The sequence below is a fragment of the Artemia franciscana genome, chromosome 19 (genome assembly GCF_032884065.1).
Source record: "Artemia franciscana chromosome 19, ASM3288406v1, whole genome shotgun sequence".
Classification (NCBI taxonomy): domain Eukaryota; kingdom Metazoa; phylum Arthropoda; class Branchiopoda; order Anostraca; family Artemiidae; genus Artemia; species Artemia franciscana.
This window is the reverse complement of record NC_088881.1, coordinates 5,942,719-5,954,806: the sequence shown is the minus strand read 5'-3', so window position 1 is coordinate 5,954,806 and position 12,088 is coordinate 5,942,719. Positions and strand designations below refer to the sequence as shown.

At 33.9% G+C, this 12,088-nt stretch overlaps 1 protein-coding gene across 2 annotated transcripts in view; it reads right to left on the bottom strand.

Moving 5' to 3' along the window:
• Positions 1–12,088, bottom strand: part of LOC136039217 (uncharacterized) — a 91,612-nt gene that overhangs the window by 59,325 nt on the left and 20,199 nt on the right. For both annotated transcript variants that reach the window (XM_065722748.1, XM_065722749.1), the window contains 2 exons: positions 7,926–8,081; positions 808–1,041 (listed from right to left, as the gene is read on the bottom strand). The gene's annotated coding sequence lies outside the window, so the exon portion shown is untranslated. The remainder of the gene's footprint in view (positions 1–807; positions 1,042–7,925; positions 8,082–12,088) is intronic.

The window sequence follows — 12,088 nt, the reverse complement described above, 5'->3', positions numbered from 1 at the left end:
CCCCACTAGCGACGAAGAAAAATAAAACAAGAATGAAAAAGAGACACTACCCTGCTTCGCGTACGAAAAAGTGATTTTTCCCGTTACTCCAGATGGAGAACTGCAATTCTCCCACATGAGGCTTTCGGCTATAAAGGTTCCAATGGTGCAGTTTCCTTTCGATGTGACACAATTTTTGTGGGGTTTCAGGCTATTTTTCGAGATTCCCATGAAAGAAAAATAGAAATAAACTTTTGCGATTTAGATTAATCGATATAATAGTTACCATTCGTGAATCAGCTTCAGATTGCGATTCTTCCTTACCCGAAAGTTTTTGGCGTTTTAAAAGTTTCGGTTACCTTGTGATAGAGTTCGTTCTTTACTAGACTGTGGCGGAGTTACTACCTATGTTAATTTCAGTGTCTATCTTCAACCGAGATATAGACTTTATAAAGTCAACCAAGGTATAAACCAAGGCATAGAACCGTGGATAATTAAAACACGTCTTACATATTAAATTCTCTAATAACAATTCAACAGCGGTCAATTTTTGAGCGTTATTTCCTGTATCAATTTCAGTGACTCTTCGCAACCAATACGATATATAGACTTTATAAATTCTACTGAGGTAACAACCAAGGTAATTTCATGGATAATAGAACGTACCTTCGTATATTAAACTCTTTAACTCCAAGTCAACAGCGGCCAATTTGTGGCTATTACTCCCCGTGTCAATTTCAGTGGCTCTTTCCAACCAGTACGATACATAGACTTTATAAATTCAACTGAGTTAACAACCAAGGTAATTTAATGGATAATAGAACGTACCTTCATATATTAAACTCTTTAGCAGCAAGTCAACGGCGGTCAATTTATGAATATTGCTTCCCGTGTCAATTTCAGTGGCTCTTTTCAACCAAGGTACAGATTTTGCATAAAAATCAAGATGAACACACGCAGAGCTAGCTTCTAAGCACAGCTTAAAGGCCAAAAATGAGCAGTTTTGACGGGTACAGATATCAATTGCTCTTCCCAATAAGCTCAGGCCTGACAATAAATTATCTGAAATAACACGAGACAAATTAATAGGAAGCTCTTTATGCACTAGTGAAAACTTTGGCTATGAAGGGGGAGGTGGCATTAAGGGTATGTAAACTTAAACTGATATTTTCAAAATGTCAAAAAATACTGTGCAATAAATTCTTAAAGTTCATTAGTTTGTAAAATTTGATCTGAAGCGAAAAGAAAAGAAAAAAGTTCAAGTGCTTGGAAAGAGCTTTAGATGCAATTTTGATACTAAATTCTAAATGCCACTAGATTTGCTTTGCCCCCAGTAAGTGAGTCAAAGGGAGGAAGGGAGACTTGAAAGATTTTGTTACAAGCAGCGATGCCACATGTCAGGAATAGATGTAAAAAAAATTCTCGACTGCTCACGTTAGAAGAAGTGCTTTGTGCGAAAAAGATAAAATATTCAATAACAAATATAGGGGCTCGAATAGAAAACAGAAATAATCAGTATCTTCTTAGAATCCGTTGGATGTTCATGAAAAATAAACATTAGTATATTAGCTTCTACAGAGATATCATTTTCAATGGTTTTTCACAGAACATGTGCGCGTATTAATACATATATATATATATATATATATATATATATATATATATATATATATATATATATATATATATATATATATATATATATATATATATATATATATATATATATATATATATATATATATATATATATATATATATATATATATATATATGTATATATATATATATATATATATACTAGCTGTTGGGGTGGCGCTTGGCACCACCCCAACACCTAGTTGGTGGGGGCGCTTCGCGCCCCCCCCCAAGCCCCCCCCCGCGCGGGTAAGTCGTTACGCGCCATTTTAGTTACACGCCATTGTAGTTGTGTCCCTGTGTCCCACCTGTGAATATATATATATATATATATATATATATATATATATATATATATATATATATATATATATATATATATATATATATATATATATATATATATATATATATATATATATATATATATATATATATATATATGTTTTTAACTACGTAAAACTTGCGAATATACAACATTCTTCGCTATCCCATTGTCTGTGCATATAAATAGATTGTCAAGGTTTACCAACTCTTGAACATGCAACATATAATTGTGCATGGGAAAACAATCTTTATTCAGATCTATACACCCCAACACCTAGTTGGTGGGGGCGCTTCGCGCCCCCCAAGACCCCCCCCCCCGCGCGGGTAAGTCGTTACGCGCCATTTTAGTTACACGCCATTGTAGTTGTGTCCCTGTGTCCCAACTGTGAATATATATATATATATATATATATATATATATATATATATATATATATATATATATATATATATATATATATATATATATATATATATATGTTTTTAACTACGTAAAACTTGCGAATATACAACATTCTTCGCTATCCCATTGTCTGTGCATATAAATAGATTGTCAAGGTTTACCAACTCTTGAACATGCAACATATAATTGTGCATTGGAAAACAATCTGTATTCAGATCTATACCTCATGATTCTAATGATTGCCCTTGAGCTTTGTTGATGGTGACTGCTAATCGAACATTCCCTGTGTCCCCGTCGTCATTCATATATCCCCCCGTGCCCCCCGGCGTCCCCGTTGTAGTTGTGTTCCGGTCGTCATTTATATTCCCTGTGTCCCGGTCGTCATTTGTGTCCCAGTGTCCCGGTCTGTACAAACATTCGTTTTTAATTTGGTATATGATGAAATAAATTTTTGTGTTTTTCCCTTTTTTTCTTTTTAGTTTTTTTTTTGGTTTTTACTCTTTTTTTAGTTTTTTTTTAGTTTTTTTTTTTTTTTTGTAGTTTCTACCTTTTTAGTTTTTTTTCATTTTAATTTTTTTTAGTTTTGGTTTTCTGCTTTTTTTTTTTCTTTTTTAGTTTTTTAGCTTTTTTATTAGTTTTTAGTTTTTTTTTTCTTTTTATTTTTTGCAGTTTTTACCTTTTTTTTAGTTTTTTTAGTTTTTTTTTTACTTATGTCCTGGTCGTCATTTATACTCCCTGTGTCCGGTCGTCATTTGTGTCCCGGTGCTTTGTTGATGGTGATTGCTAATCGAACATTCCTTGTGTCCCGGTCGCTTTCTCTTTGAGTGTCCGGATCGTCATTTATATTCCCTATGTCCCGGTGTCCCGGTCGTCATTTGTGTCCCGATGTCCCGGTCTGTAATTTCGTCAGTCGAAAACATGACGTCAGTCAACAAACAAACATGACGTCACCCGACAGACCCACACACAGACAACTTATTTATATATATATATATATATATATATATATATATATATATATATATATATATATATATATATATATATATATTACTGCTAATAAGCAACCCGCTGCAGCACCAAGCCACCTGGGGACAGCGCAGCTACGCACATTCCTCCTCCATCCCAATCTATTCAAAACCTGCCTCTTTACACCCTCTCGGGAAGTAACCATTTCCCTTAAATATTTCCTTACAATATCTTCCAAGCCGATTTTGGGGACGACCTGCCTTTCGTTTGACCCTATATGGTTGGCCAACAAGGACAACCTTTAGCAATTTGTCATCTTACATCCGCAGAACGTGCCTTAGCCATCTCAACCTTTCTCTTATTATAACCCTAGAAAAAGGTATTGAATTACAATTTTTGTACAGCTTGCTGTCTGAGATACGGTCAGTCAGTGGGGTACCCAAAACAATATGTAGGCAATGTCTCTCGAAAACATCTAGCAATCCCTCCTCAGCCTTTCGGAGTGTCTACACTTAGCAATTCTAGGAAGAAATACTGTATTGATTTTTGTCACAATTCTTTAATAAAGATTAAGGTATTAAGCAAAAGGGCCATGAAAAGTATTTTTCAAGGACTTCAAAGACTATCGTAAAAGGCGAGGGTCGAAGAGGGGGTACCCTCTCATATACGGAATAATCTCTGTGCGTTTTATATTTTAATGTTATTCTTTACTTTCAGTTGAGAAAACTTTTTCTAACTTAATTCCAATTAAGCGGCCCATATGTTTGAACAATTGTTCATAAAGGATTAAGACAAACGGTCAAACTTTACAGTTAAGATCAAGGGGGCAGACCTTCTCATACTTAGAAGTATTTCTCTTTGTAATATTATGTTTGTAATTGTTTCTGTGGAATTATTCCTAGAATTGTATTTGGAATAAAACAAAAACTAAGCATGTGTTTAAAAAAAACGTCTGCGATCAAGCCGATATAAAGGATTAGAATGTCCTACCAGTTAGATTGTGGAATATATAGGAAGTATAATAGAAATACAAAATTTCTTTGTATTTTTTAAATTTATATTTTTTACTAAAAAAAAATTAGTAAAAGACTAAGAAACTTTATTAACCCTCTGCGATAGTCTAAGTTTAGACCGGCTAATTAGAAGAATGATATTGCATACCTTGCTTATGCTGCTTATTATGCATACATTGCTTATGCATGAAAAATACTTTTCATGGCCCTTGTGCTTGAATACCGTAATCTTTATTAAAGAATTGTGGCAAAAATCAATACAGTATTTCTTCCTAAAATTGCCCATATATTAACACGATATTCACATGATTGCACCAAATATTATATAATATATGTCAGACTACCAATTAGATGTGGATTAGAATGAACGGAACAAAGTGATTAATTCATTGAAATTAGATAACTCAGCAAATCTTAATTGCCCCAGCTCACCAGCTGCGTGGTCTAACCATTATTCAGTTATATTTTCTAAAGTGAATTAAGCAGTGCACGCATTTTACTCAAAGATGCTTGATTCGGTTTTCCCGTGTTCCTTGACTCAGGCACAAGTTCTACCTGTTTCTGTTAATGCTGTAATTGCATCTGCTAAGAAACTGAAATCAGTTACAATTTCTGTAATTGAAACTGAAATTGAAATTGAAACTTGAAATTGAAATAAGAAACTGAAATCAGAAACTGAATCTAAGAAATTGAAATCAAGCTCTGTTGATGTTGATGGCATTAGTGTTTATCATCTTAAAGTAAATTACCCGTCTTTGTTTTTCCATTTACAGTTACTTTTCCAAATGTGTATTTATTGTTCTCTTGTTCCTGATAGCTTTTTGTGTGGAACTGTCACTTCCGTTATTAAGTGAGGTAAGAATCCATTGGATTGTTCTTCTTACAGGCCAATTACGGTTACTTGTAATCTTAGTAAAATCCTTGAATATACCCTACTTCCTTTTATCAATTTTAACACTAATTTTAAGGAGAACCAGCTCAGTTTTTGGTCTGGCATCGGTTGCCAGGCATCGTTGCTCATCGTGGCATCCTTGCAGGCATCGTTGCTCATCGATCTGACATAGGTTGCTCACCGTGCGCTGGCTTGCCTATTTGAAGATGCTTCTGCTAAAGGGTATGGTCTTGACATTTGTGCCCTTCATCTTTCCAAGGTTTTCGATAGTATTGCATAGTCAGGCTTTTTATTCTCTTTATAGTCACGGCATTAACCTTTCGCTGATTTTTCTTCTTAAACTATGGTATGGTAAATCCTATCTTCGAATTAAAACTAATGATACCCTTTCTCCTTTTATTGTCCCTGTTTGTCGGGGTGTACGGCAGGGTGGAGTATTATCTCCAAGTATTTTATTGTTTTTTTATTTTTAGTATTCTTGAGAATGTATCTTCTATGTGTTTTGTTGGGTTAACTCATATTTCATACCTTGCTTATGCTGATGATACTCTTCTAATTAGCTGGTCTAAACTCAGACTATCGCAGATGGTTAATAAAGTTTCCTTTTTTTTTTTACTAAAATCGGTCTTTCGCTTAACGTTGACAAACGTGGGTATCATTCTTTCAATTCTCCATCGCCTCCTAAACCTCTAAGGTCAAAATTTTTTCCATCCCTCATTTAGATTCGATGCGGCAGTTGGGTATTACACTTACCAAAAATTTAAAAACTTTTCGTGAGTGTGCCGTCCGGGATGCCAATATTCGATAGCTGTCTTTTTCAGGTTCCCTTTTGAGTCAACATTGAAGATAAAAGCTTCAGTTTCACGTGAGTAAGTTAGAAATTATTTGAAACAAAAAATTGTGCTTATTCATATGACTAATATTCGACAGTTGTCGTTTTGAGGTTCCCTTTTGAGCCAACATAGAAGATAAAACTTCGGTTTTACGTAAGTAAATTAGAAATTATTTTAAACAAAAATTCTGCTTAAGAACATGACTAATATTTGATATTTGTCTTTTTCAGGTTCCCTTTTGAGTCAAAATGGAAGGAAAAATCTTCAGTTTCACGTAAGTTATAAATTATTTGAACAAAAAAATTCTGATTAAGTATATTAATATTTTTTTAGGTTACCTTTTTAGTCAACATGGAAGAATAAAAATTCCAGTTCCACGTAAGTAAGCTAGAAATTATTTATAAGAAAAAGTTGTGCTTAACGATATTTGTCTTTTCGAGTTCCCTTTTGTGTCAACATGGAAGACCAATAGCTAAATTGTAGAACGCATGCGCGCTTCCAAATCTTGTAGCTTGCTCTTTCTTTGGCGCACCTTCTCGGTAACGGAAACAAATAACTATGGCAAATTTACTACCGATAAGCGATGTATCTCCTCGGCCTCCCACCTTAGGTGAGTGATTCTTGGGCCACCAGGAGATACGATATTATAGAACCTAATGCATTGAAGTGTATAAAAAAAGAATCAATGAACACTCATGGTGTTCGGTTTTAAAACATTAAATATGTCGTGTTTTTATTAATGTAATTATGTTGTTAAGATGAATTCCACCAGCCTTTTTTTTTTAAATCTAGCTTGCATTAAATAGCATATGTTATTTTGTATAACATATGCATTTATAACATTTAATAGCATATAGTTATTTTGATATCAAAGATTTTAAAAGAGCTGCTGAAAAAAATGTAATTTTTAAAAGTGATGTTAGGTATGTGATTGTATTATGACAAGAATTTCGATTTTATTTTATTTGTCGTTTTTCAGTCTTTTTCCTTTTTACATCATACTCCGTCTGTTATTGCATTTAGAACAGATCATAAATTCAATTAAATTTAATGGGAAACTAGAAAAAAAGACAAAATTACAATAAAAACAATATGAAAAACTCCAAAAAGCTCGCTAATTTTTTTCCACTGTTGTACATTTCTGTATTTCATTTAATTATAAAAAAAGAGAGTGATTTAGAAAATAAAATACCATACATATTTATTTGCCATATTTTAATTATTACCTGTGTTAACCTAATTAACTGAAATCTTTCTAGATTTGTTAGAATCTTAATCCTAGAACAAATCAGAATCAGTCCTCCAAAATGCTCATCTATTTACACATTTGTGGCCATTTACTACTTATTTCCACTTATAATAATAAAAAAAAATACAACTTATCATTTATAATAAATACCTCTATTTAGTGCATCTGAACCGTCTGTCTAATGAACAACTGTTTTCTGCTAGATAGTTGTTGCTTCACTGAACATATGTGACATATCAATATATAGGACCGACAGACTATGAGGGGAGGGGGATCATTAAAGAAAGTATGTACCTTAGGCCAGTAAATAAGAATATATTATAGCAATAGCAAGAAATAACTAGAATAATAATATAATAAGAAAAATAACTTATAATAATGAATATGGTCATATTACAACATTAGTAACATTTGTAATAATAAATTATAGTAATGATTAATAATAATTACTAATAATAATAAATAAAACTATAATAACGATAAAAAATTACAATAAACAGTGAGAACTATTTAATTATAATTTATAATTACTCATAATAATAAATCGGAAATAATTTTCACTCTTATTTAAAATTGAAAGAGTGCGAGATATACCCTTTTTTCAGGGCACGATGAAATTTACCTTCACGGTTACCCTCCTCCTCTTTCAGCAAAAGCACTGCAGCAGACACTAATTGTTTTACTTGTTCAATTTCTTCACCACAGCTCTTATAGCATTGTGAAGCACCAATGTGACACAGACTCTTTTGTTCAGGAGGTAACTGTTTTGAATAGCTATCTAAAATAATAATTTATGACTTAAATCAGTTATAAATTGCTAAATACTCTTGAACTGAATCAAAACGAAAATAGTTCCTATTTTATATATATATATATATACATATATATATATATATATATATATATATATATATATATATATATATATATATATATATTATATAGTATTTCCTAACATTTCCCCTAGACTCATCTTAGTTCTATTCATACCTGAAAACCAAAATACCCTAAGGTTATTTTGTTGTTGAGGTTGATAGGACAGATTCTGCGGCTGAAGGATGACAGATTGCCAAAGATCGTCCTTGTCAGCCAATCCTTTAGGGCGAAAAAAAGCTGGTCGTCCCCAAAGATGGTAGGAGGAGGTCGTAAGTAAAGATATACGGGAAACTGAAACTTCCTGGGAAGGTGTAAAGAGGGAGGCTTTGAATAGATTGCTATACCACTGCCAAAGCCTACTGAAACTAAGAAAAAAGGAACGAACACATCAAACCCAGTTACAAAAACAAAATAAACACAGGTGTATTCCAACAAAGCAACGCAGGAAGGAAGGAAAACGGGAACAAATTCAGGAAAAGGACTAATTGGAATGATAGGAACGAAAGAACAATTGGGATACAGCAACAAGGACAGGGATAAATCCATACAGATATCAGAGAAAATTGAGGCTGGAGCATAGTCTCAGGAACAGCTAAAGATCTTAAGTTGAACTTTTAAGAGATTTTGAGGGAGATGTTGAGCTAAATCAAGAAATTATATGTATCCAGGTTGCTAATTGAGTGTATCTGCCATACCTTAGGATCAAAGAACCCCCATTTAGAGACTTTTAAGTAAAGAACAATGTTGCCACTATGTATTCTCTCTCCAGCAACTTTGTATAGAAGGGATGATCATAGAAATATTAATAAGCAACATAAATGAACTGTCAACTAAATGGGAAAATATAGAGAAAATTGAGGCTGAAGCATAGTCTCAGGAACAGCTAAAGATACTAAGTTGATACTTTTAGGGAATTTTGAGGGAGATGCTGAACTATATCAAGAGATTATATGCATCCAGGTTGCTAATTGAGTGTATCTGCCATACCTCAGAATCAAAGGGTCCCCATTTAGAGACCCTTAAGTAGAAACAATATGGCCACTATGTATTCCCCCCTCCCCTTCAGCAACTTCATATAGAAGGGATGGTCATAAAAACATTAATAAACAACATAGCTGAACTGTCAACTGTACTTTTGATGACAATAACAGCAAATATGTAAAGTCTGGCTCAGCAACGATTCGGGTGGATATGCTGAGGTAGTCACAACACCACAATGGTTACGATTACGAACAGATTCATACTTTTCATCGGAAGCAGAGTCTAAAGTTAGTATTAATAAACAATGTAAATAATCAATATAAAATAAACAATTTTTTAATAACAATATAAAATAAAACAATATTAATAACCAAGCTATAACTGTGCTTTTTATGACAGTTTAGTTAGATTTCTATCTCAAAGTGGAAGCAGGTGAAAACTTAAGACATTTTGGCGAATGAGAAGCTGAATATATTTTAAAACATATCTGGAAAATATGTATCAACCGCTATTTTCAACTTTTCTCCGGGCTTGTATCATCCAGACAAATCAATGAACAACATTAGAAGTTACTATAAAAAGACTGGGGCCGAAGCTGAAGGACAGAGCTGACAGGACTGGCTGGAGCTGAAACTTGACACCAACGGAGTTTTGGGAACTATGCGCCAGCTCCTGAGAGTCAAAGAGTACCTGAAAGATTTGGCAACCGAAGAAGGTATTATGACAGGTCAATTTTACTTATCATGCAACTAAAACAACTTGAGAAGAAACTTCACAGGGTTAGCATTGACTATGTAGAAAGCGAGACCGAAGGATTCTGGTTAATTTTAAAAGAAACTGATTGAAAGAAATTTTGAAAGAAAAGATGTAAAAAAAATGAAATACCTTTTAAAAATATATAAAAAGGGGTGACAGAAATTTGCTGGATGTTATCCAGAGAAATTGCCAACCGATTGTTTTGGGTAGCAGGCTGACTTACTGTATTCCAAACAGTAGGCTGTACGAAAAGGTTAGTTCAAGGCAAGTTATGTAGAAGAAGGATGACAGATTGCCGAAGATTGTCCTTTTTGGCCAACCGTCTAGGGCTAAGCGGAATGCAGGTTGTCCACTGTTGGGGTTGGAGGACATCGTAAAGGAATAGATAAGGGAAATGGGAAAACTTCCTGGGAGTGTACGGAGGGAGGTTTTAAATAGATTTGGATGGAGGAGCGTCTGTAGCTGTGTTGGTCTCAGGCGGCTTAGTGCTGCGGTGAGTTGTTAGTAGTAGCAGTAGTAGCAGTAGGTGACAGAGAGTTGAGCTTGCCATGCTGACAGAAGCAATATTCATTACCTTACTCATTTGTACATTCCATATTGATCGTTTTAATATCTAGGCTATATTTTAGTTAAAAATTGCAATTTAATATTCTAATAAATACGAGAGTTCAAATTTCGTTCAAGCGAAAGAAGAAGAGAATGTAGTTCAGATGCTAAGAACGCACCTTGATATAACTTAGAGTTCAAAAGAATTAGGATTGTGTATATAGGATAAATGTAGAGGCACAAAAATAGCCATTATTATGGGTGGAAATGCGTTAAGACACTTGCACATTGGTTGAACCAACGTTAGAGTCTGCTGTAACAGTAACTAAAGAACTACATGATAAAATCACTTCTGCTGCCAGTCTTGCTATAAAAGTTAGTACAAAAGTCCGCTCACTTGACATGATTAAGGCAAGAGTAAAAGAATATAAAAAAAGGGCCTTCAAGGGATAGACTCGAAAAGAGAGAAAAGAGGAGGCTATTTGTAATCAATAACGCCGCCATGAAGGAGATCAGGGCCATTCCTTGAAAAGAGATCAACTCAAGGGATGGACTCGAAAAAGAGAGAAAAGAGAGAGAAGAGACTATTTGTAATCATTAACGCCGCCATGGAGGAGATCAGAGCCATTCCATGATAATTTTGGAAAAAAGTTGATGAGAAATTTATCGTGGATATTCTTCCTCTTCAAGTCTATCACTTGGGCGTTGTTGCTGCAATAAAATCACAAGACTAAGAGAAAATTATGGGATATGTCCACAAATTCATTCCCACTGATTGTCACGGAGTTCATTTGTATTTCAAATTCGTGGTTTGTGTGCTGAAGATATTACTAACCAATCAAATAAGTTTCCCTAGCTTTTCCCTTTGCTTTTGAACTTTTTTTTTCGGAAAATGTCGCATTTAACTAAGTTTTTTTTTTATCAATCTCTATTGGTTCTAAATTTGATTTTTTTTTTTTTTTGCCATGGGTCAACTTTCTATAATACTATTTAGAAAGTAGCAAAGTATAAGCCCCGGTTTCTTAGGAAATGAGTGGAACATTCAAGTTTAGGTGGCACATGCAATACCATTGCTCCAAAGGCGGACCTGAGCAAAATCTTGGGGGGGGGGCACTGTGACAAGGGCGTCAATAATTGACCAAATTGACAAGTTTATTTTAAAAAGAGTAAAAAAAGAAAAAAGGAATGAGGACGCCAGAAAAACCCGCTACCCCCTGGATACACCCCAGTATTCTTCTGCATCATTCACAAAAGCAGAAATGGAGAGGCAAAATCAATCAAAATACTGAACAGAAATGGATAATAACAATAGATGGTAGCACTTTCGGACATGGAAAAAATATTCCTTTTTACATCATTAAATGCGACTACTTCTTAGTCCAAACCTTTTACACTACGTAATTAATACTTTTCTATTATTGCATTAATTTTATTAAACAGCCTCAACGACCTCTCAATAACTATGAATATCAATTGGATACGAATTGACTGGTTAAAAAATACAAGAGTCCTTAAACAACAAAGAGATAAAACTCCACAAAAAAAAACTTCAAACGAGACTGCGGCCAGTAGAGACGAAAGACTAAAATAACGCTCAGCACAAGATAAAAAGAAAAAACACTAAAC